This window comes from Ovis aries, chromosome 16 (genome assembly GCF_016772045.2).
Source record: "Ovis aries strain OAR_USU_Benz2616 breed Rambouillet chromosome 16, ARS-UI_Ramb_v3.0, whole genome shotgun sequence".
In the NCBI taxonomy this organism is placed as follows: domain Eukaryota; kingdom Metazoa; phylum Chordata; class Mammalia; order Artiodactyla; family Bovidae; genus Ovis; species Ovis aries.
Window position 1 is genome coordinate 24628416 of NC_056069.1, and position 25507 is coordinate 24653922.

Below are 25507 nucleotides of genomic sequence, written 5' to 3' on the forward strand. Positions count from 1 at the left end.
CAACCAAGGGATTAAATTAAGATTTCATCAAAATCACATAAAACATGGTTTTGAACAGTGTTGGGTATAAATAATGTCCAAATAAATAGCATATTTCCCTTTTTCCCTCATTAGCAAAGCAGGCTTTGATCTGGCCTTTGCGCTCTGAGGAGACAAGGTAACCCTCCATGGAAGACATCACCCAGAATACAGGAGGCCCTGGCCTTGGAACTTTGTATAACCAAATTAAGAAATCTCTGTCTTGGGATATATTATGCTTTTCTAAACAAGAAAAATGTAAATGAGAGCAATCCACTTTTCTTGCTACTAGCAACTGCCCCAGCTAAGCCAGATTTTGCCTATGATATATGGTATGTAGGTTTTATTATCAAGCAGATTTGTTTCATGTTATTTCATTTTATAACAGCTTTATTAAGATAATAATTCACATAGCATACAATTCACCCACACTTAGGTTTTAGTTCAAGTTTCTCAACTTCATTAAGCCTTAGTCTTTTTATCTGTAATATGGAAATAATATTTGTAAGACCCACTGATTTTTTTGAGCAAATTAGTGCACTCAAGCTTTACATGGCACATAGTAAGTACTAAATGAGAAAGTGTTAGTCACTTAGTTGTGTCCAACTATTTGCAATGCTATGGACTATAGCCTACCAGTCTCCTCTGTCCATGGAATTTTCCAGGTAAGAATACTGGAGTGGGTAGCCATTCTTGTTGGGGTCTGGATGCCAGGTTCTTTCATAGAACAGAGAAAGGGAGGAGTTGAGGAAGTAAAGACCATTACCTTGCAATATCTTCTGGAATGGCCTAGTTCAGGGAGGGGATGTGTTAATCTCTTCAGGCAGACGGGCAGGGTTCTTTGAGGCAGGCCATTATGTATGGTTATATAACAAAAGCAATGAAAAACAAAGGTTAAAGTCAAAGAAACAAATCCAGCATGGAGCCACAAGTGGCTCTTCCCTGTAACACTCTTTCAGCTCCAAAGTGCAGACCCCTCACTGCACCCCATGGAGGTAGGAGGGGAAAGTGGAGTGCTGCATTTGACTTTGTCCCTCTCTCCACCTCTCCCTACTTTCCAATCTTGGTCGGGTTTACTGGGCAGTAGAAACTGGGCTCTTTGTTCTGTTTGTTTCCGCTTGTTAGGTAGTTAGAAGAGGAAACAGGAGTCCAAAATGGCAGTGACTAAAAGACAAGGAAGGGAAAAGCCCGCGAAAATAGAAAAAAGGAAGGTCAAAGGAAGGTCCGAGTATCAGAGTGAGGACTTCAGGTAGAGCAAAGCACTCCTGGCTGGCCCAATTTGCATAGGGCAGGCCCAGGGGGAGGGAAAACATATAAAAGGAGGGGCCAAAGTGCCCTCTCTCTCTCCTGCATGCATGCACTCTTTCCCTTTCTCTCTCTCTCTCTTTATCTCTCTCTCTCTCTTTCTCTCTCTCTCTCTCTCTCCCCCCTTCTCCCTCTCTCTCTCTCTCCTGTGTGCTGGCACGCTCCTCCACTCTCTTCTCTTTGTGTCTTTGGGTTGGCATGCTCTCATGCTTCGAGGATGGATTCTCCTGCTATCTTCTAAATAAAATAGAGCTGTAACACTGATTTGTCTAAGAGGTATAACATGGTTTGTCCAAGACCCGAGAGCTGTGACGCACCGAGGGCTTTAATGTCCGTCACTCCAAATTTTTGTTGTGATGAGACAGAACTGAGGAGCATACACTCGCCTGACACATTGATGCCCCATTCTGCACCCCTCTTCCCATCCCTGATCCTGGGCAACTGGAGGTCTGAAAGGATGTTGAACCTGAGAAAGAAAATGGGGCCATCGGTGCAGGTCCATATGTCCAGTGAGTATCTATAGGCATGAGGTATTCATATTAACTTATATTTCTCCCTGTCTAAACTTACTTCATCACCATAAAAACATCCTCCACTTCCTTCTCGGGGTGCAAGTTTGTTACCTACTTTTTTTCTTGGAAGATGAAATCTGAAGGGTTTCATAATTCAAGGTTTACTTCTCAGTGTCCTTGCTTTTCTTTGTTCTCAGATACTGTGTACATGATATGCTGCCCTAAGTGGAATGTTATAGGTTGAATAATGGTCTCTCCTCCCCCAAATTTACATATGCAAGTCCTAGCCCCCAGTATCTCAGAATGTGACATTGAGAGAAGGGTCATTGCAGATGAAATTGGTTAAGATGAGGCCATTCTATTAGGGTGGCCCCTAATCCAGTATGATGGGTATCCTTATTAAAAGGGGAAATCTAGATACAAAACACACACAGGGAGATAAAGACAAGATTAGGGTGCTTCCTCCCATGTAGCTCAGTTGGTAAAGCATCTGCCTGCAGTGAAGGAGACCTGCGTTCAATTCCTGGGTTGGGAAGTTCCCCTGGAGAAGGAAATGGCAACCCACTCCAGTATTCTTGCCTGGAGAATCCCAGGGACAGAGGAGCCTGGCTGGCTACAGTTCATGGGATCCCAAGAGTTGGACATGACTTAGCGCTATCTTTCTTTCTTTCTACAAGCCAAGGAATGCCAAAAACTGTCAGCAAACTATCAGAAGTTGGAGAGAGGCCCAGACAGATTAGAAAAAAACCAGCTCTGGGGAATTCCTGGCAGTCCAGTGGTTAGGACCCGGCTCTTTCAGTACCAGGCCCTGGGTTCAGTTCCTGGTTCAATCCCTGGCCAGGGAGATTCCGCAAGACTCAATTAAAGAATAAAAACAGCAAAAAAAACTCAGACTTTAAACCACAAGACAATACGTTTCTGATGTTTAAGCCTCCTAGCTTGTGGTGCTTTGTTACAGCAGCTCGAGGAATCTAACACACGGGGCATTGTGTGCGTTGTCTTTCCTGCCTGCCGTTGTTCTGGGAAGACTTCCTCCCTCCCCACCTACTGCAAGAGCTGCCATGTTGAACAGTACAACTCCAATCCTGACTGGAAGTCACTGCAAACTTGCATTTCAACCCACGGAGCAAGTCTCCAGTGGCTGAAGCGGAAAAATATGAAACTTGGCAACTGCCAACAACTGTGTTTTCCACCACAAAGAGAAGGCCAGTCTGCCACAAGACAAAGCTGGCACCCAGAAAGGCAGAGGCGAGGCTGAGAGAGCTGGCAGCTTTCCAGTCCTGGCTCAGTTGGTGCCCTAGGCTCCAGCTCCATTGGGACCTGGCTGTGACTTGAATTCCAGGAGAATGCCGTGACTGTCTGGTAAACTCTTCTTTTTGCTCAAGCTAATTTATACAAAGTTTGTGGCACTTGTTACTCAAACTTCTAGTTAATATAGTCTCCAAAACTAATGCACTCATATTTGTAACAGTAAGTGGAAGACTACTGTTCTAAGAAACTATGCTTTTATCAGACATGTGTGCGCAATTCAGAAAAGAGAGCATTAATTAAAATAAACTTAGAGAAGAATTATAGAGTAAGTTTTGTTGGAACATTCTTTGTTCAATGAAACTTTAAGCCATCATAAATAGAAAAAAAATAATTTATTTACCATTTAGATTGAAACAAAAAATAATTCAGCTACAGGCAACTTTTATCTTTTATTATCATACTGAAATGCTTGTTAACCGATAGACACAGCATACTTCATTCACTAATTAAAAGTCATTTTGCAGAGCTGATTGGGATGGCTGTGAAAGAGTCATTTAACTATTTATTGTGTTCTACTAGCTTTATTTTCAAAAAATGTATTAACCCTGTGATAAGTTTCAAGTGCCTGGCATTTTGCCTGAGAAAATATTTGCTACTTAGTGTGTAAACAATAAGCTCTTTTCCTGTCTACCCATTACTGCATTTTATAAAATTTCAGGAAAAGATTATTTAGTTTTAATTATGATTTACACACTTAATGGTTTCAAAGTCCTAGAGATATAACCTCAAAGGCTACCAGCTTTATATAAAAAAATGGATAAGCAAGTGAAATTTGATGTTGGAGATTAAGAAATAAATTCAGTAATTCTTATGCTATTTTGCATACTAATTAGGGAATATATTAGTTTTCTGTTGCTATTTAACTCTTTACTCCAGAACTTAGTGGCTTAAAATGGCATTAAATATTTATTATCTCACAGAGTTTTTGTGGGTTAGGCATTTGAGAGGGGTTTAGACGGGTGGTTCTGGCTCAAAGTTTTACATGAGGACTTCCCTGGTGGACTAATGGTTAAGAATCCACCTGCCAATGCAGGGACTCAGGTTCAATCCCCGGTCTGGGAAGATTCCCCATGCTGTGGGGCAACTAAGTCCATGTGCCACAACTACTGAAGCTGGCATGTGGAGACTGTGCTCCACACAGGAGAAACCACCACAGCGCAAGGCCTGCACATCACAGCTAGAGAGTAGTCTCCACTCAGCACAACTAGAGAAGGCTTGCAGGCAGCAACGAAGACCCAACACAGCCCCAAATAAACTCGATTAGTTAAAAACAAAAGTTTTGCATGAGGCTGCTGTCAAGATGTTGGCAAGGGTGACAGTGATCTGAAGGCTTGACCAGTGCTGGGACATTCACTTTCCAGAGGTGGCTACTCATATGGCTGGCAAATCAGTGGTGGCTATAGTCAGGAGGCCTCAGTCCTCATCACCTGATCTCACAGCTCTGGCTAAGTGTCCTCATGACAGGATAGCTGGCTTCACCCAGAGTAAGTCATCCAAGAAGCAGCAATTTTTTTTTATGACAACCCTAGGTCCCACAGTGCTATTTCCACAATATCCTGTTACATGGGCCAGCTCTAGTCAATATGGGAGGGTAAGAATACTGGAAGCTAAAAATCATTTGGGCCCACCAATCATCTTGGTGAACTTCTTATTTTGCTACAAATAGTGGTAAAAAAAAATATGTAAAAAAAGTACTGAAAATGCTTTTCAAAATGATATAGTTAAGAAAATATTTTAATATTTAAAAAATATAATAATTTATAATAGAATCACAGAATTCTAAGATAAGAGAGACACTTGGATATCAACCACATTAACTTGGTCATGAAGACTGAGACCCAGAAAGGCAATGATGCTTTTCTAAATTCACATAGCAAATAGGTGACTGAATTAGGGTTAGATCCAAGGCCTCTTTACTGTGAGGGTTTATGATGAATAAACTGACCTGGAAACCAACCTCCATTCCAACCTCCTTCCAATATGCCTTCCTCTTGCAGAGACTAGAAAACCCAAACACTAACCCAAATTCCCTTGCAGCTAGAGTTCTGGATATGATTTGATTCAAGCAATCAGATTGCTGACTTGAGATCTGGAAATTGGACGTGATAATGAGAATGGGTGGTTTGCAATTTGTGTTGCTTCTGTCAGCAAAGGTTGCTGCAGAAGAGTTGCGTTGTCCCATGGTTAAGGTAGCAGAAGTACCCATGCTCTGGCCACCAGCATGGTTAGAGACAAGAGGCAGGGTTCAGATGAGCTAGAATTTACCTAGCAGATATGATGATTTTTTTCAAAGCTGCAAGTTGCGGCAATGTGTCCTGATCTCTGAAGAGCACATATTCTTAGACCGAACAACTTCAGTGGCGATTGCTACAACCCGAAAGTGAAGTGAAATGAAGTGAAAGTCGCTCTGTCGTGTCTGACTCTTTGTGACCCCATGGACTATACAGTCCATGGAATTCTCCAGGCCAGAATACTGGAGTGGGTAGCCTATCCCTTCTCCAGCAGATCTTCCTGAACCAGGAATCGAACCAGAGTCCCCTGCATCACAGGCAGATTCTTTACCAACTGAGCTATCAGGGACAACCAGGAAGCTGGGGAATTAAGTGGTTAGCAGTTCCCCTGGAGGATCAGTTCAATGGGGTGATTCTTGAAATTGCTCCTGGATCCTAAGCCCAGAACCATTATTTCAGTTCATCCGACAATTTTGTAAGCACCCAATTCCCTGTACTAAATCCTATTCTCTTAAAATGGAGCAGTGCCTGTTATCCACACCTAAATTCTATTATATAGCATGTTAACACCCAAGAATGAGAAAAGCAGCCTGACATATGGAAGCTGGCCTGATACATACAGCAACATTTCATGGTTGTTAGGAAGCAATCTGGTACTTGCAGATAGGCCATGTATTCTACTGTTGAATGCAAACAACTTCTCAGAACATCAGCTTCAGACAAGGCCCTTCTGTTGACTGTGATGGAGCCACATAAAGACCATTCTGTGTCATGTCTGAACAGTGATTAATATGAACATTGTTCAAATCACAAAAAATAATCAGATATCCCCCTATTCTTGCTTATCTGAGTGAGTACTGCTCTTTAGTAATTATAACCTTAGTCTTCTCTCTTCCTAGATAGGATTTATTAAGACACCCAGTTGTAGTTTTCCCCACCTTTCCAACAGCTTCCAATCTACACTCAGGCCCTGTTTCCTTTGCCTTCTGCATGTCACCTACTGCTAAGCTGCTAAGTCGCCTCAGTCGTGTCCAACTCTGTGCGACCCCATAGATGGCAGCTCACCAGGCTCCGCCATCCCTGGGATTCTCCAGGCAAGAACACTGGAGTGGGTTGCCATTTCCTTCTCCAATGCATGAAAGTGAAAAGGGAAAGTGAAGTCACTCAGTCGTGCATGAACTGCAGCCCACCAGGCTCCTCTGTCCATGGGATTTTCCAGGCAAGAGTACTAGAGTGGGTTGCCATCATATGCCCAAATCCTGCAACTCCTTTTTAACCCTCTCTTATGGGTGCACAGGCTGCTCCCCAGCAAAAAGTAAGAAAACCAGCAGATGTGTTCCTGCTAATCTTTAGCTGAAAGGCATTGACTTGCATAATTTGGTTTGAAACCCTGATGCTGTTCTAGTGGTATGAACTATGAATAAATACTTTCCATGAATAAATGAATGATTTGATGTAAAATTAGTATCTCTTCTCTGCCTTTTCCCACCTGTTCAGTTCAGTTCAGTTCAGTCACTCAGTCGTGTCCGACTCTTTGTGACCCCATGTATCACAGCACACTAGGCCTCCCTGTCCATCACCAACTCCCAGAGTTCACTCAGATTCACGTCCATTGAGTCAGTGATGCCATCCAGCCATCTCATCCTCTGTCGTTCCCTTCTCCTCCTGCCCCCAATCCCTCCCACCATCAGAGTCTTTTCCAACGAGTCAGCTCTTCGCATGAGGTGGCCAAAGTACTGGAGTTTCAGCTTTAGCATCATTGCTTCCAAAGAAATCCCAGGGCTGATCTCCTTCAGAATGGACTGGCTGGATCTCCTTGCAGTCCAAGGGACTCTCAAGAGTCTTCTCCAACACCACAGTTCAAAAGCATCAATTCTTTGGCACTCAGCCTTCTTCACAGTCCAACTCTCACATCCGTACATGACCACAGGAAAAACCATAGCCTTGACTAGACGGACCTTAGTCGGCAAAGTAATGTCTCTGCTTTTGAATGTGCTATCTAGGTTGGTCATAACTTTTCTTCTAAGGAGTAAGCGTCTTGTAATTTCATGGCTGCAATTACCATCTGCAGTGATTTTGGAGCCCCCCAAAATAAAGTCTGACACTGTTTCCACTGTTTCCCCATCTATTTCCCATGAAGTGATGGGACCGGATGCCATGATCTTCATTTTCTGAATGTTGAGCTTTAAGCCAACTTTTTCACTCTCCTCTTTCACTTTCATCAAGAGGCTTTTTAGTTCCTCTTCACTTTCTGCCATAAGGGTGGTGTCATCTGCATATCTGAGGTTATTGTTACTTCTCCCGGCAATCTTTTTTTTTTTTTTTTTTGGCTGCTCTGGGTCTTAGTTGTAGCATGTGGGATCTAGCTCCCTGACCAGGGATCAAACCCGGGCCCCCTGCACTGGGAGCTCAGAGTCTTAGCCACTGGATCACCAGGGAAGTCCCTCTCCCAGCAATCTTGATTCCAGCTTGTGTTTCTTCCAGTCCAGCGTTTCTCATGATGTACTCTGCATAGAAGTTAAATAAGCAGGGTGACATTCTATTCCACTGCTGTGTGCTCAGTCGTGTCCAACTCTTAGCAACAGCAGCAGACTATAGGCCACCACGTTCTTCTGCCCATGGGACTGGAGGCCACCACGTTCCTCTGTCCCAGCAAGAATACTGGAGAGGGTTGCCGTTTCCTTCTCCAAGGGATCTTCAGGATCCTAGGGTTGAACCTGAGTCTCCTGTGTCTCCTGCACTGATGGTGGATTCTTTACCTCCGAGCTTCCTTATGAAAGCCAAAAGATGCCATGGTAATAGTTTTACGTCACCAAAAGCCCAGAAATTATCTATCAAATGATAAAAAGAAAATAATAAAAGAAAGAATAGAGGCTAAGGGTACAAGGCAATTGAAAATCAGAGATAAGCAATTATATACTGAACTGGATGATAATACAATTTCTCTTTTTTTTTTTTTTTTTTTTTGGCTACCCCACAGCAGCATGTGGGATCTTAGTTCCTCGAACAAGGATAAAACCCTTGCCCTGCATCCTTGCGTTGGAAGTGTGGAGTCTTAACCACCAGCAAAGTTCTGACAGTGCAATTTCTTGAATGCCTATAGTGTGCCAGACACTTGTGACAGTAATTTACTATCATTGGCATCACAATTATACTGCAAAGTAGAAATTTTATAAATAATTCTCATTCTATAGAGGAGAAAAACTGAGGCCCCTGGGTCTAATGACTTACCTAGCAGAGTGTTCCCTTCTCCCAAGTAATGGTGGTATCCAAACTTGGGTTGCTAAAGATCTTGTGTTTCCACTACAGAAACAGAGATAATATGCACTTTCTAAATGAAAACAAAAGAGCATTCTTTTCTAAGTATTAGATCTTTGGCTTTGGTGTTGTAAGAACAGAAAACATTTATTAAATTATTTGAAGATGTCTTAAGACCCTAATGCTGGGAAAGATTGAGGGAAGGAGGAGGAGGGGATGACAGAGGATAAGATGGTTGGATGGCATCACCGACTCAACAGACATGGGTTTGGGTGAACTCCAATAGTTGGTGATGGACAGGGAGGCCTGGTGTGCTGCGGTTCATGGGGTCTCAAGGAGTCGGACACGACTGAGTGACTGAACTGAACTGAACTAAGAAATACTTGATTGAGTACCCATTTTCTATTTATGGCTGAAAGCCTCATCACAGAGTTAACAATTTTTCAACTTTGTTTTGGGAAAAACCTAAAATCTACAAAATGAGAAAATAAATGAGTTACACAAAACTTTGTGCATCTTTCCTAAAAGATAAATTCCCCATGAAATAGAAGATAATGCACCCACTTTCTGTTTAATGGTAAGACTAAAGAAAAGAGAATGATTTATTAGATGGGTAAAAATCCATTAATACATATAATGTTGAATTCATGACTGAATGTTATTGTTTAGTTGTGTTCAAATCTTTTATGACCCCATGGACTGTAACCCACCAGGCTCCTCTGTCTGTGGGATTTCCCAGGCAAGAATACTGGAGTGGGTTGCCATTTCTTTCTCCAGAGGATCTCCCCAACTCAGGGATTGTACCCAGGTCTCCTACTTGGCAAGTGGGTTCTTTACCACTGAGCCACCCGGGAAGCCCTGAATGTTGTTACTACCAATCCTTTCTACTTTGGGAGAGGTTATAAAAGAGTTTAGGTACTTCTTACTCTTTGACACAGTCACCTGGTTGTGAGTAAAAGCCTCTGTAACCACCCCTTCAATCTGAAAGAGGAGAGGAATATCCAGTTCAGCTCAGATATTTGGGAGAAAAAGATGGGTTTTTACAGGCTGAACAAGGAAATCGGCGTAGTTAGTATTTGAAGTTTGCCTTTTTTTATGTTGAGAAGCATGACTGTCTCTTGCCTGATGCTTGTTAATCCTGAGACAACAGGACTTGTTCAAGGAGCTACCAGCAATTCACTGTGACTCGGGGGAAGGGAGAATGTGTAGGATTGCAATACATTACTTTGGCTTTAAGTGACTGAAATCCACTTGCTCTGGCTTAGGCATAATGGAGGGGGGTTTTACTGGTGATTAAATCAATAAAAGGGTAGCAACAACTAAAGTTGCCAGGGAAGCGCAGATGCTAATGAACTTCAGGAACAACTGAACAAGCACTAGAACATAGTGACATGAATAATTGTTGAATGAAAAAATAAACTAGAAAGTAGAATAATGCTAAGCCTCTCTCTGTCTGGCATCTCCTACCTGGGAGAAAACATGGCCACTGACAGCTAACAAGTCTTCCACCTTATAAGTTCTGCCATCAGAGAGGACTGACTAATGTTAAGTTCTCTCAGTTCCTGGTAGAAAAATTCCAGGAAAGGGCCCTGATAGTGCTGTCTTAGATCAGATGCCTGCCTCCAGACTGATTAGCTGTCTGACTGTCTGCCTTGCCAGACTGGCTAGCTTGGCAAGATCACATAAGAACATCAAAGTTGCCACCATAGTTACATGAATTCGAGTGGGAGGTAGGAACAGAGGAGTCTCTGCACTGTAGGGTGATGTAATCACTCTGCAAGGAGGGACACCATTAGAGATATCCCTTAGGAGACACACTACCATGTCTCTGTATTGTTTTGCTAAGGCTGCCATAACAAAAGTGCTGTGGACTGGGTAGCTTAAACAAGAGAAATCTATTTCCTCATGGTTCTGGGGGGCAGAAGTCTAACATCAAAGTGCCGGCAAGTTTCTTCAGAGGCCTCTCTCCTTGGCTACTTCTTGTCTTCACATGTTTTTCCCTCTGAGCCTATATATGTCCTAATCTCTTCATTGTATGGCACCAGTTATAATGAATTAATGTGTTAGTCACTCAGTCGTGTCAGACTCTTTGCACTGCATCCCCATGGACTATAGCCCTCCAGGCTCCTCTGTTCAAGGAATTTTCCAGTCAAAAATACTGGAGTGGGCAGCCATTCTCTTCTCCAGGGGATCCTCCCAACCCAGGGATCGAACCTGGGTCTCCTGTATCGCAGGAGGATTCTTTACTGTATGAACCACCAGGGAAGCCCAAGGGCACACCCTAATGATCTCATTTCAGTTACTTTTTAAAAGCCCCTATCTCCAAATACAGTCACATTTTGAGACATTTGGACATTAGGACTTCAACATATAAATTTGAGGATCACGCAGCTTAGCCCACAATAGTCTCTAATAAGAATATTTTTGAGGATACTCATTACATAGTGTTTTCTTTCTGACCTGGGTATCGGGAAGAGCTGTGCAGTTTATTTTCAGATAGGGCCACTATGGTTTACCGAATGGTCGTGTTTTCTCTTTATTCATGGCTTCTCTGAGGCTTGTTGACTGATAAGTGACCCATTTGGAGGATTTCATGGTGTCAATTTCTGTTTATTTCTACTTTCCAGCTATGCTTTCTGTTCTGTTCTGTTTCCTTATCTCTTTTTCATCTATTTATAATTTGTGTTATCTTTTTATATGATATAAATCTCTATATACTCTGAATGTATCCATAATGGTATTCCATATGTTTGATAGATAAATAAATAAGCTCTTACATCATCAACTATATTTATATAAGTAGAACATCATCAAGGAAACACAGAGGAAGTGTATATGCTAATGATAAATGTCCTTTGTGATAAATCATCTCAAATTCTCAAAACTCGTTTTGGAAAGAAGCAGAGCCTATAAAAGAATATATAAATTGGGTAAAAACAAGATGTGTCACAAACCATTTTTTTTAATTCAACAGTAACTAGGCAAATCAATGCTTAAATTAGCACAAACTGGTGAAAATAAGCCTTCCTGAATTGATTTTTCTATATATTTGCCTGGAGGCAGACACAGAGTAGGAGGAATTGGGTTGTTGCCAGACCTAAAGCACTTTTCTGAGCTCCATCAACTTCTATTAATGGGCAGTGACGCCATTCTGGCCCTGGGCCAGCCGCCCAAAGCACTTAGATTTGTTCAACAGGCTGGCTGGAGGCAGGCATTGATTGCATCAGAAACGTGGCACCACACACACACCACTGATTCAGGCCAAACACCTCCAAAGAGAACTGACTTCCTGTGACGCCAGCAGAGAACAAATGGCCATTGCCCAGGTGGCTTTGCAGCAAGGAGGGGCGACCAGCCAGAGGCCCCTCCCCAGGTCTCCACAGGGCCTCTGAGTCACAGCTGTGAACAGCCAACATAGACCTTGACCCAAACAGCCTGGGTGACTTTGCTAAGCTGCTAAGTTGCTTCAGTCGTGTCCGACTCTGTGCGACCCCATGGACTGCAGCCTACCAGGCTCCTCCGTCCATGGGATTTTCCAGGCAAGAGTACTGGAGTGGGGTGCCATTGTCTTCTCCTGGGTGACTTTAGTTCCAATTTATGTAGTTAATGTGTGAAACAATGTGAGCGTGTTAGTTGCTCAGTCGTGTATGACTCTTTGCAACCCCATGTAGCCCACCAGGCTCCTCTGTCACGTCCTTTCTCCAGGCAAGGATACTGAAGAAGGTAGTCATGCCCTCGCCCAGGGGATCTTCCTGACCCAGGCATCAAACCTGGGTCTCCCTCATTGCAAACAGATTCTTTACCATCTGAGCCACTAGGGAAACCCTTAGTTAATGTGGTGAACTCACAAATGTATTTTTAAAGGCACATTGCCTCTTCCTGAATTCTTTGCTTCCCCATTGTCCTAGACTCTGTTCAGTGGTTTGTCCCAGCATTAATTCCATAGTGACATGTGCCTAAAGTGCTCCTACGGTAGCGAAGGGGCCAGTGCTACACCATGGTCCTGTGTGCTACACATCCATTTCCCATTAGGGTGTGAGAGAGAGGGAGAGAGGAAGGACAAAGAGGTGAAATAAACACTTGATGTGAAGCCGGCTTCTTAGACCTGAAACACTTACACATAATCAATGAAATGGAGAGTCAAATTCCTAAGTCTTCAAAGATTTTCAAATGCAGAGTGAAATGTACCTCTGAGAGGCTCAGGGAACAGAAAGAGGATGTTAGGGAAAGACAGAGGAAATCTGAATAAAGTATGAACTCTATAGTTAGTAATGTATCAATGCTGGTTTGTTAATTATAGCAAATATAGCTTACTAGTGTAACTTTTAATAATAGGGGAAATTGAGTATTAAAGAAATTAAATTTTTTGGATTTTAAACTTCCAAAACAAAAGGCTCATGTAAAAATATATTTTATAAATATAATATATGTAATATTTTATATGCTACTAATGTATTATATTTATATCTGAAATAGATTTGCTCCAAAATAGTCTATAATCTAGGGATGGGGGGATATTGACAGGGGTATAGAGGAAACAAGACTGGCTGTAGGGACTTTCTTGGTGGCCCAGAGGTTAAGAATCTGTACTCCCAATGTAGGTGGCATGGGTTTGATCCCTGGTTGGGAACTAAGATCCCACATGCTACATGGTATGGCAAAAAAAAAAAAAAGACTGGCTGTAACTTAATAATTGTTGGAATTGGGTGATGGATAAATGGATGGGTATATTATATTAATATTATCCTTTCTATTTTCATATATGTTTAAAACCGTGCATAATAATAAGATCAAAAATATACACCCCCATTAAATTGAGGACTTAGAAGAAGAAACATAAAGTCTATGAACTCTAGTCCTGACCTCTTTTTTAAGTCCACGAGTGTATGCATAACTTGCAGCTGAAGAGCAGCATATTTTATCAGTGCTAAAGAGTATGGGGTTCCTATTTTGTAGGGCAAGTCAATGGTATTGACTTGTGTCAAATCATGTGCTTCAGAGACTTCCCTTCCAGGGGGGTGCATTATGTTAGGCTGACCCACCATCCCACCATCCCCTACGAGCAACGGCAGACACTGCCTTCTCCAGACTGGTCAGAGCCAACGGAGCCATAGTTTTGGAAGGATATTTTTCTCCATGTGATTGATGATGGAGTAGGCAGCTCAAGTTCTGAGTCTGGTCTGGGTAAAAGTTCCTTAGTCATCTGTGACATGAAGTAGGAACTGATAAGTTCCTCTGCACTTTGCCTGCCACACCTCTACTGGTGCCAAAGCAGTACCATAAATAGGTGGTAGCCATTAGTAAGACAGTGCCCTGAATCCTTCCTTTGAGGGTACTGGTTAAGCTCCATCTCCTGCTCCTTCATCCCTCTTAAGTGAAAAGTACTAGCAGCTATCCAGGATCTCAAACAAGATGTCTGGGAGCCACTCATCCTTGACACCAGGATCTCCTTAATCTTCTAGAATCCAACCAGTTCCCAAGTTCTGAAGATTCTACCACCTTCTCTTTCCTCAAATCTATGCTCACCTCTACATCCGTGTTGCCTGTTGGAAGTTCAGACTCAGTCTTGATCACCTGAACTATTTCATGGTCTCCTACCCCTGTCTTCTATCCTTGCAACCTATTTTGATGCTGCCATGAGGATGAGCACCATGACCATCTCACTCATTTTCTGGGAACCCCCTCAGTGGTGCCCCACCACCTTCAAGATAAAGACCTTGCCCCTTAGTTTGGAACACAAAGTGGATTACAACCAGGCCTCTGCCTATCTCTGCTTCCTTTTATGCCCATCCCTCCAAGTGCAACTACCTGTAGTTCTCAGACTATGCCAAGTGGTGCCACATCTCTTTGTGGCACAGATATAACTATACCATATCTCTTCACCTGTGCTCCATGGTCATGCTCTGTTTATGCTTGTCCTCTCAGTAGAACCTCCATATCTTTCAAGACTGAGTTTAAGCACCACCCCTAAAGAAAATTATCCTGATCAGGACTTGTCATGGAGGCAAGTGTAGGGTAAACCCAGCCTACACTCCACTCACCAAACTGCATGTTCTGGGACATGGTCCCAGAGAATGAGGCTCTAATTTACAAAAAGGTGTTGTATGTGCTAACTGCACCCCTCCTGCACAAGTGGAACCAACTACTCCATTTTTTGCATTCCCACAATACTCCCTATATACCAGCCAGCACTCACTGAACTTGTAGTTTAGTGGAGAGAGGTAAGACAGAGGTTTACCTTAGCCTACCTAGGGCAATGCCATCTCATTTTTGACTGGTAACTGCTGCACATAGCCCTGAGCCTGGCACATAATAAACAATCATTGAGTAAATGATGCTATAAATAATGAACTAACTCAGAGAACTATATTGTTTTATATATTATGAGCATATTTGTTTAAGGCACAGTTTGCAAACAAGTAATGTGATAGCACATCAGAATTTTACATCTGACGAAGTGTGATCTGGTTCAATGAGCCATGTTGGTGAATATCCAGCTCATGACTAATGATCTCAAGACCCTCGTTAGCGGCATCCTCAGGAAGAGGCAGAGGCCACTGCTTGGAACCACCAGTCCCCAGCTCCCTTGCAGAAAGGCCAGTGCAGCCAGGAGGGCTCGTAACAGGAGGCCTGTTGAAAACCAGCTGTGGTTTCACTCTATGTTTGGATTTCTGTACAGGGAAGGGCACTTCCTCTTGCGTTTGTTACAGCCAAATAACACATTCTGGGTGGACAGGACTGAAGTTGTAAACCTCCTGTTGGACATAGGAAAAGGTAGCAGCACCCTCGAGCTGGCTGAATACATAGCTTGGAACAAGAACTTGGGTGGCAGGCAAACAAGGAGTGCAGATGGCTTTTGCTGCGTCATTTTCTGCTGGGATTGCAATATGAGGGAGGCTTTGTTGATTTGTGTATAGTCTGTTATGCTTGGCAATACCTTCTAGTTAGCACTGGTTGAATACTTGCTGGCTTGTGAATTCTTCGGGATAGAGGAGAATATAAAAATATCCCAAGGTTCTCCTTGTCTTCCCCTTGTTGCAGTTAACCTAGGGCAATGGGAAACAGAGAGCTGTGAACACAGGCACTGTCTAGAGAAGTGGACAGACCACGAGTATGAGGGACGCTGAGTCTTTGTCTGTTTCACTTCCATGATGGTATTTACCACCAAGGTTATTTTTGTCTAGTTTAAGGAAGAAGAAAATCAGATCCTAGAAAAGCATTTCAAAAAAGCAGCAGGAAAAAAGAAAACAATTAAAGCCATATCTCTTGGAGAGAGAAATAAAATTTTGGATTTTGTTGGAAACAGTGTTCCCTTACCCAGTACTGTCAAATCCATAAAAATTGGAAGGGAAAAAAGTCTTTCTGGGTTTTTGCAAGCATAGGCCATTTATTCTCCATCCTATTTCTTAATCTGGCACTTTCTTTCTTCAAGTACCAAATCCAGTAAATGTTCTTTAAATGGAAAGAAAAAGAAAAGCATTAATGAATGCCAGAAAACAGCCTCCCAACTAGCCAGCCAAACCACAAATATCCAAAAATGTGATTTCATTTTGAATAATATAATGAAGAATATAAAAAAGAAATATAAAGAGAAGGGGAAAAATGTATTCTAAACATCTAAAGGATTTCTAACTTCAGATTGTGCAGGAAAGACACATGAAGAGAAATAGCTAATCGATGATTGAATTCAAAACCCAGTGTTGACAAAATTGAGAAGATAACAGCAGTCAATGAATGCTAAACCCTCATAAGGGCTTAATCTGTCACCTACTCTGAGTTTCTAGAATTACATTCACATTCAGTGTCTGCATTTTCCTCAACTGTAAACAGAACTAAGGATGCCAAAGAACCAACTGAGAAACTAAAGGTGGCATGATGTGAAGACAGTAGTGTTAAAATCTGTGTTTTCTAAGCATTATTTCTTCCTCCAGAGAGGTGGGAAGGCTGCTTGTTGTTGTTATTTAGTTGCTTGGTCATGTCCAACCCTTTGCGACCCCATGGACTGTAGCCCACCAGGCTCTTCCATCCATGGGATTTTCCAGACAAGAATACCAGAGTGGATTGCCATTTCCTTCTCCAGGGGATCTTCCTGATCCAGGGATCAAACCTGCATCTCCTGCATTGGCAGGCAGATTCTTTACCACTGAGCCACCTGGGAAGCCCAAGGAGGCTGGTAGGCTGACTTAAGTACACAGAGGATGGCCTCTACATCCCTGAAACTGGGAAAAGAAGCAAGATAATTCATAATTACTTTGGTAATTTCTCTAACCTGCTCCATAGCCCAGGAAGGAAAGCTTAGACTCCTCATTTGTTTTCCCCAAACACCTGGGCACATCTCTCTTGTTGCCTGTAAACAGTTATCATATTACAATGCTTCCGCATCTCCCTTGTTAGATTATGAACTTGAGAGCTAGAGTATCTTTATATCTCTGGTGCCAAGTATAGTGGCTGGAACATAAGTTAATTTACACAATAGCTTCCTTTTTTTGTATACAAAGAACTCAGGCCCCTTTAAGTTGTTCTGTCCTATGATTATATAATTATGTTTTAGTACTGGCACATAGGATGCATTATTTTTATATTTCATAACCAGGGAAACTGAGGTATGTACACCAACTACATCTAGCCTGGTGTTTCTCCAACTTCAGTGTGCATGCAAAGCATATGAGCCTGTTGTTAAATGCAGGTTCTAATTGAGTTGGACTAGGGAGGGGCCTGAGATCCTGCCTTTCTAGCAAGTTCTCAGGTGATGCCAATGTTCTTGGTCCACAAGATAACACTAAGTTGAGCCACATGGAATTTATGTTCTCTCCTGAAGTCCAGAAATGAGCAGCTGAGGGTGCTTTGGAAGTTCTGCTATGTTATCAGGGGCCCAAGTTTCTTCCATCTGCTTTATTACCCTAGGTATGCTTTTACAATTGATACTTTGAAGTTGTGGTGTTGGAGAAGACTCTTGAGAGTCCTTTGCACAGCAAGGAGATCAAACCAGTTAACCCTAAAGGAAATCAACCCTGAATATTCACTGGAAGGATTGATGCTGAAGCTGAAGCTCCAATACTCTGGCCACCTGATGCAAAGAACCAACTCATTGGAAAAGATCCTGATGCTGAGAAGGACTGAGAACCAAAGGTGAAGGGGCACCAGAGGATGAGATAGATAGCATCACTGACTCAATGGATATGAATTTGAGCAAACTCTGGGAGAAAATGGATGACAGAGGATCCTGGCATGCTGCAGTCCATGCCAGGTAGCAAAGAGTCAGACATGACTTAGCAACTGAACAACAACAAGATGCTTTACAACCTCATGGTCTCCTCTTGTCTCAAGATGGCAGCTGCCACTCTGGCTATCATATTAGAAGAGAAGAGGAAGAACCAAGGACCATAAGTATGGCTGGGTCAATCCTTATATTAGAGTTTTCAGAAAGAGCCCCAGTCAAGAACCTTCACTGTGTAGGAAAAACTTACTTCTCCCTTGTATTTCCCTTTTACTTTTACATTACTACCACACTCATAATACTTCTGACACAAGACATGTGAGGTTTTTTTCTCCCACATCAAGCAATTCTGTGCCACCAGCTGGGTGTCCTACAATTTAACTTGGTTTTGACACTAACTACCTCAGGCAGCTGTGCCTGGCGCACTAAGCACAGCCAAGAGGAGCTACCCCACATCCGAGGTCAGGGGTGGTGGCCAAGAGGAGCTACCCTACACCCGAGGCCAGGGGAGCGACCGGGAGGAGCAACCCTACACCTGAGGCCAGGGGTGGTGGCCAGGAGGAGCAACCCCACGTCCAAGGAGCGGTGGCTGCACAGGCGCAGGAGGGCCTAGAGGAGCCATCTCACGTTGAAGGTCAGGAAGGGCGGCGGTGAGGAGATACCCCTCATCCAAGGTAAGGAGCAGCAGCTGCACTTTGCTGGAGCAGCTGTGAAGAGATACCCCACACCCAAGGTAAGAGAAACCCAAGTAAGATGGTAGGTGTTGCAAGAGGGCATCAGAGGGCAGACACACTGAAACCATACTCACAGAAAACTAGTCAATCTAATCACACTACGACCACAGCCTTGTCTAACTCAATAAAACCAAGCCATGCCTGCGGGGCAACCCTGCGGATCATGGTGGAGAGGTCTTACAGAATGTGGTCCACTGGAGAAGGGAATGGAAAACCACTTCAGTATTCTTGCCTTGAGAACCCCATGAACAGTATGAAAAGCCAAAATGATAGGATACTGAAAGAAGAACTCCCCAGGTCAGTAGGTGCCCAATATGCTACTGGAGATCAGTGGAGAAATAACTCTAGAAAGAATGAAGGGATGGAGCCAAAGCAAAAACAATACTCAGCTGTGGATGTGACTGGTGATAGAAGCAAGGTGCGATGCTGTAAAGAGCAATATTGCATAGGAACCTGGAATGTCACTCAGATGACCATTATATCTACTACTGCGGGCAGGAATCCCTCAGAAGAAATGGAGTAGCCATCATGGTCAACAAGAGAGTCCAAAATGCAGTACTTGGATGCAATCTCAAAAGCAACAGAATGATCTCTGTTAGTCTCCAAGGCAAACCATTCAATATCACGGTAATCCAAGTCTATGCTCCAACCAGTAATGCTGAAGAAGCTGAAGTTGAACGGTTCTATGAAGACCTACAAGACCTTTTAGAACTGACACCTAAAAAAGATGTCCTTTTCATTATAGGGGACTGGAATGCAAAAGTAGGAAGTCAAGAAACACCTAGAGTAACAGGCAAATTTGGCCTTGGAATGCAGAATGAAGCAGGGCAAAGACTAATAGAGTTTTGTCAAGAAAATGCACTGGTCATAGCAAAGACCCTCTTCCAACAACACAAGAGAAGACTCTACACATGGACATCACCAGATGGTCAACACCAAAATCAGATTGATTATATTCTTTGCAGCCAAAGATGGAGAAGCTCTATACAGTCAACAAAAACAAGACCAAGGGAAAAAAAAAAAAAAAAACAAGACCAAGAGCTGACTGTGGCTCAGATCATGAACTCCTTATTACCAAATTCAGACTCAAATTGAAGAAAATAGGGAAAACCGCTAGACCATTCAGGTATGACCTAAATCAAATCCCTTATGATTATACAGTGGAAGTGAGAAATAGATTTAAGGGCCTAGATCTGATAGATAGAGTGCCAGATGAACTATGGACTGAGGTTCGTGACACTATACAGGAGACAGGGATCAAGACCATCCCCATAGAAAACAAATGCAAAAAAGCAAAATGGCTGTCTGGGGAGGCCTTACAAATAGCTGTGAAAAGAAGAGCAGTGAAAAGCAAAGGAGAAAAGGAAAGATATAAGCATCTGAATGCAGAATTCCAAAGAATAGCAAGAAGAGATAAGAAAGCCTTCCTCAGCGATCAATACAAAGAAATAGAGGAAAAGAACAGAATGGGGAAGACTAGAGATCTCTTCAAGAAAATTAGAGATACCAAGGGAACATTTCATGCAAAGATGGGCTCGATAAAGGATAGAAATGGTATGGACCTAACAGAAGCAGAAGATATTAAGAAGAGGTGGCAGGAATACATAGAAGAACTGTACAAAAAAGATCTTCATGACCCAGATAATCACGATGGTATGATCACTTATCTAGAGCCACACATCCTGGAATGTGAAGTCAAGTGGGCCTTAGAAAGCATCACTACAAACAAAGCTAGTGGAGGTGATGGCATTCCAGTGGCGCTATTTCAAATCCTGAAAGATGATGCTGTGAAAGCGCTGCACTCAATATGCCAACAAATTTGGAAAACTCAGCAGTGGCCACAGGACTGGAAAAGGTCAGTTTTCATTCCAATCCCAAAGAAAGGCAATGCCAAAGAATAGTCAAACTACTGCACAATTGCACTCATCTCACATGCTAGTAAAATAATGCTCAAAATTCTCCAAGCCAGGCTTCTGCAATATGTGAACCGTGAACTTCCTGATGTTTAAGCTGGTTTTAGAAAAGGCAAAGGAACCAGAGATCAAATTGCCAACATCTGCTGGATCATGGAAAAAGCAAGAGAGTTCCAGAAAACATCTATTTCTGCTTCATTGACTATGCCAAAGCCTTTGACTGTGTGGATCACAATCAACTGTGGAAAATTCTTCAAGAGATGGGAATACCAGACCACCTGACCGGCCTCTTGAGAAACCTGTATGCAGGTCAGGAAGCAACAGTTAGAACTGGACATGGAACAACAGACTGGTTCCCAATAGGAAAAGGAGTACGTCAAGGCTGTATAATGTCACCCTGCTTATTTAACTTCTATGCAGAGTACATCATGAGAAACGCTGGGTTGGAAGAAACACAAGCTGGAATCAAGATTGCTGGGAGAAATATCAATCACCTCAGATATGCAGATGACACCACCCTTATGGCAGAAAGTGAAGAGGAACTAAAAAGCCTCTTGATGAAAGTGAAAGAGGAGAGTGAAAAAGTTGGCTTAAAGCTCAACATTCAGAAAACGAAGATCATGGCATCCAGTTCCATCACTTCATGGGAAATAGATGCGGAAACAGTGGAAACAGTGTCAGGCTTTATTTTGGGGGCCTCCAAAATCACTGCAGACGGTGACTGCAGCCATGAAATTAAAAGACGCTTACTCCTTGGAAGAAAAGTTATGACCAACCTAGATAGCATATTCAAAAGCAGAGACGTTACTTTGCCGACTAAGGTCCGTCTAGTCAAGGCTATGTGTTTTCCTGTGGTCATGTATGGATGTGAGAGTTGGACTGTGAAGAAGGCTGCGCGCCAAAGAATTGATGCTTTTGAACTGTGGTGTTGGAGAAGACTCTTGAGAGTCCCTGGGACTGCAAGGAGATCCAACCAGTCCATTCTGAAGGAGATCAGCCCTGGGATTTCTTTGGAAGCAATGATGCTAAAGCTGAAACTCCAGTACTTTGGCCACCTCATGCAAAGAGTTGACTCATTGGAAAAGACTCTGATGCTGGGAGGGATTGGGGGCAGGAGGAGAAGGGGATGACAGAGGATGAGATGGCTGGATGGCATCACTGACTCGATGGACGTGAGTCTGAGTGAACTCCAGGAGTTGGCGATGGACAGGGAGGCCTGGCGTGCTGTGATTCATGAGGTCGCAAAAAGTCTGACACGACTGAGCAACCGAAGTGAACTGAACCTGGAGATAGGGGCTTCCCAGGTGTCATTAGTCATAAAGAACCTGCCTGCCAATACAGGAGATGCAAGAAATGCAGGTTTGATCCCTGGGTTGGGAAGATCCCCTGGAGAAGGAAACAGCAACCCACTCCGGTATTCTTGCCTGGGAAATCACATGGACAAGAGGAGCCGAGCGGGCTACAGTCCATAGGATTGCACAGAGTCGGACATGACTGAAGCAACTTAGTACGCACCTGGAGATAGCATCAAATTTTAGAAGGTAAGGCCTCGGCCTCACAAGACTGATCATCTGCCCAATTCCCACACTTCAGATCCCAGTCCTAAATCCAGCTTGTCACCTGTGCTTCTGCCTAACTTGTTATAAATTGGAGGTTCCCATGCCCCCTTCCTCAGGTTCATCTAATTTTCTAGAATGGCTCACATGATTCAGGAAACAAATTTACTTACTAGATTATGAGTTTATTCAAAGGATATCACTCAGAAACAGCCAGATGGAAGACGTATGCAGGACAAGATGTGGGGAAAGGGTCTTGGAGTTGCCGTGCCCTCTTGAAACTGACCTAGGTTGGATTTATGTTGGTCTTGAAACAGGAAGGAAGCAGGCAGGGCACAGCCTTTAAAAGAATGACATAACCATGCATGCATGCATGTTCAGCTGTTTCAGTTGTGTCCTACTGTTTGTGTCCCTATGGACTATATCCTGCCAGGCTCCTCTGTCCACAAGGTTCTCTGGGCAAGAATACTGGAGTTGATGGCCATGCCCTCCCTCAGGGGACCTTCCTGACCCAGGGACTGACTCTATGTTTCCTGTGTCTCCTGCATTGCTGGCAGATTCTTTACCTCTGAGCCACTGGGTAGCCATGTATGTGTGTGTTAGTCGCTCAGTCTTGTCCAACTCTGTGACCCCATGGACGGTAGCCCACCAGGCTTCTTTGTCCATGGGATTCTCCAGGCAAGAATACTGGAGTGGGTTGCCATTTCCTTCTCCACTGTGTAGCCATCAGTTCAGTTCAGTCGCTCAGTCATGTCTGACTCTTTGCAACCCCATGAATCGCAGCACGCCAGGCCTCCCTGTCCATCACCAACTCCCAGAGTTTACTCGAACTCCTGACCATCTAGTCGGTGATGCCATCCAGCCATCTCATCCTCTGTCATCCCCTTCTCCTCCTGCCCCCAATCCCTCCCAGCATCAGAGTCTTTTCCAATGAGTCAACTCTTCAAATGAGGTGGAGGTCCCCTGAGGGAGGGCATGGCCATCCACTCCAGTATTCTTGCCCAGAGAATCTCGTGGACAGAGGAACCTGGCGGGATACAGTCCATAGGGACACAAACAATCGGACACAACTGAAACTCCAAATTATTGGAGTTTCAGCTTTAGCATCAGTCCTTCCAATGAACACCCAGGACTGATCTCCTTTAGTATGGACTGGTTGGACCTCCTTGCAGTCCAAGGGGCTCTCAAGAGTCTTCGAGCATGACAAAAACTGGTTAGAACCAACTAACTCCAAGATGGTGAAAGATTTGATTCCTAGTGTACCTTGAGCCTCATACACTCATTGTAATACATTAGCATAAGTTAAGTGACACATCCACCGACACCATGATAGTTCTGAGGCTGACCATCAAAAATCAAAAAGTGGGAGGTGGCCCAATTCCTGGAAATCTCCACCCCTTCCCCAAAATAGTTGGAATAATCCTCCTGATCATTAGTCTGTGAAATTTTGTTGTTGTTCAGTCACTCAGACTCTTTGCGACCCCATGGACTGCAGCACGCCAGGCTTCCCTATGAAATTACCTAGCCCATAAACACTAACCATGCCTTATTTCTAGGCCTCTCACTTTCTGAACTGGTCTACACTCTATGGAGTGTGTTTCTCTCTAAATAAATCCACTTCTTACCTACCACTTTGTCTCTCACTGAATTCTCTGTGAGATGAGATATCAAGAACCTAAGCTTCATTCAGTCCTAAGACCAAGTGTATGTCCTCAGTGAAAAGGCCATGGATTTGGGCTTCCCAGGTGGTCCAGAGGTTAAGAATCTGCCTTGCAATGCAGGAGACATGGGTTCAATCCCTGATCCAGGAAGATCCCACATGCCACGAGGCAAAGAACCCTGTGCACCACTACTACTGAGCCTATGTCCCACAACTACTGAGCCCATGTGCTCATGGTCTGCAACAAGAGAAGACACTGCAGTGAGAAGCTCATGCACCACAACTAGGGAGTAGCTCCCACGCTCTGCAACTAGAGAGTAGCTCCCGCTCTCTACAACTAGAGAGTAGCTCCCGCTCTCTACGACTAGAGGGTAGCTCCCGCTCTCTACGACTAGAGAGTAGCTCCTGCTCTCCACAACCAGAGAAGCCCATGGGCAGAAACCGAGACCCAGCACAGCAAAAAAAAAGACCATGGGTTCAAGTCCTAATCTGAGTTGCATGGTTTCACTCTCTGCTTTTACCACTTCACGTGCTCACTGCACCAAAATATTTCCAAACCCCTACCTTACGAGTTGTTGTGGAAGCTTCATTATTTAGGCATGGTTGATTAAATCATTGGTTATCTGTCATGGATTCAATGGCCCAGCCTTTCTCACCTCCCCTGAGATCGGGGTGGGACTGAAATTTCCAACCCTCTAATCACAGGGCTGGTTGTCCTGCAACCACTTAGGTATGGTCCAAAAGTCACCTCATTAGAATAAACTCAGGTGTCATTGAAGAGAGTTTCTTCTGAATATCAAGACACCTTTATTACTCTTATCACTTAGGAAATTTCAGGGGTTTTAGGAACTCTGTGCCAGAAATAGTGATGAAAAGTGAAGGGAAAGTCAAAGTGAAGTCACTCAGTCGTGTCCAACTCTTTGCAACCCCGTGGACTGTAGGCCACCAGGCTCCTCCGTCCATGGGATTTCCCAGACAAGAACCAAACACATTAACATATTTCTTTATATAAATCACAGTATCATATTCACCTACATCTCACAGGCCAAAATGGCCTAGTCACCTGTGTAGAGGAAGGATTGAAAATGTGGTTTTTCAGCTGGGTGCACTGCTGATAACATTCAGTTGAGGTTCTCTTAGTAAAGAAGAAGGGGAAAGGGAGGCCAGGCAAACAAGTAACAGCTTCCACATCCTGAGTGTGTACTCAGTTGAATCCAACTCTTTGTGACCCCATGGACTGTAACAGTCTCTTCTATGAATCAAATGAGATTATTATGGATCCTCTGATAGTCATCCATGGCTTTAATCTCTGGACTTGTAGACTAAAAAGTTGCACAATATGAGAGTTTGTGAGTTAAGTTGTACTGGGGGCAGAATGAGGACTGCAACCCAGGAGAGAGCACCTCAGATATCTCTGAGAGACTGCTCCAAAGAGGTAGTGGGGGCAGGTGAATATATAAGATTTTGGTGAAAGGGGAGTTCAGTGCAATCAAGTACTTACTTTACGAAAGGTTTTCTGCTAGTCACAAGGAGCTGATGTCACCATGAAGGGATTTAGTGCTTTTCTAGATATGAAGAGATGCAAGGACTGGGATCATGAAATCAGTTCCTGAAAATGTCTATCTACAGACTTGTTCCACCAGTTTCCCTGGGGCACAGAGTGCCTCACTCTCCACCCTGAATTCCCCCCAGGGGGTGTTGAAGGTGGGCAGCTGCAGCGGTACAGGGTTCACTCTCCAAAGAGGCAGATGGCAAGTGCCCTCGTTGTTGTTGTTCGATCACTGCTAAGTGC

General features: G+C 43.5%; 1 long non-coding RNA gene across 1 annotated transcript in view; it reads left to right on the forward strand.

The window, feature by feature from the left end:
- The first annotated feature begins 2877 nt into the window (after window positions 1-2877).
- LOC132657953 (uncharacterized) overlaps window positions 2878-25507 on the forward strand; it is a 45585-nt gene continuing 22955 nt past the window's right edge. Inside the window, exon 1 of the long non-coding RNA XR_009596773.1 lies at window positions 2878-3197. This is a non-coding gene — a long non-coding RNA (uncharacterized LOC132657953). The remainder of the gene's footprint in view (window positions 3198-25507) is intronic.